Here is a 565-nt window from a genome sequence, read left to right as displayed (position 1 = left end):
CGCCCCGCCTCCCCACAGCGGAGGGCGCGAGCGAGCGCGGGCGACCGCATGACGCTTGCCCCCGTGCCCGCGGGGGGCTACCTGTAAATGGCCTGCTTGTCCGCGTCCATCGGCGTCTGTGCGCCCCCGGGCGAGGGGCTCACCCCCTCCGCCTCGGGCTCAGAGCAGCTGGGGTCCTGCTCAGTCTTCAGCTCGGCGACCACCTGCATCTGCAGAGGAGACCTTGCTCACTGCGCAGGGAGAGGCCGACGGAGTGGACAGAGGACTGGGCAGCGGGCAAGGCCTCGAGAACTCTGCGGCCAAGGACTTCAAACCGGGCGAGCTTTCCGGACGGCAGGGAAAAGGGCAAATTCCCAGACGGTGGGAGCCCCGGGGCTGATGCTGTGAAACGCTGATGACTTCCCGAGTCACCGTGCGGGTGAGGGGGCGGCACCAAGGACACACGGCCTGGGGACATGCGGGCTCGGGGACACACGGCCTGGGGACACGCGGGCTATGGGACATGCGGCCTCGGGGACACGCGGGCTCGGGGACACGCGGGCTCGGGGACACGCGGGCTCGGGGA

At 70.6% G+C, this 565-nt stretch overlaps 1 protein-coding gene across 1 annotated transcript in view; it reads left to right on the top strand.

Annotated features, from left to right (window-relative positions):
- CBS (cystathionine-beta-synthase) overlaps positions 1 to 565 on the top strand; it is a 25,510-nt gene that overhangs the window by 19,880 nt on the left and 5,065 nt on the right. The window lies entirely within an intron of this gene.

Source organism: Condylura cristata, unplaced genomic scaffold, assembly GCF_000260355.1.
Source record: "Condylura cristata isolate star-nosed mole 26May11 unplaced genomic scaffold, ConCri1.0 scaffold00003, whole genome shotgun sequence".
Taxonomy (NCBI): Eukaryota; Metazoa; Chordata; class Mammalia; order Eulipotyphla; family Talpidae; genus Condylura; species Condylura cristata.
This window is presented reverse-complemented; position numbering and strand designations above follow the sequence as displayed.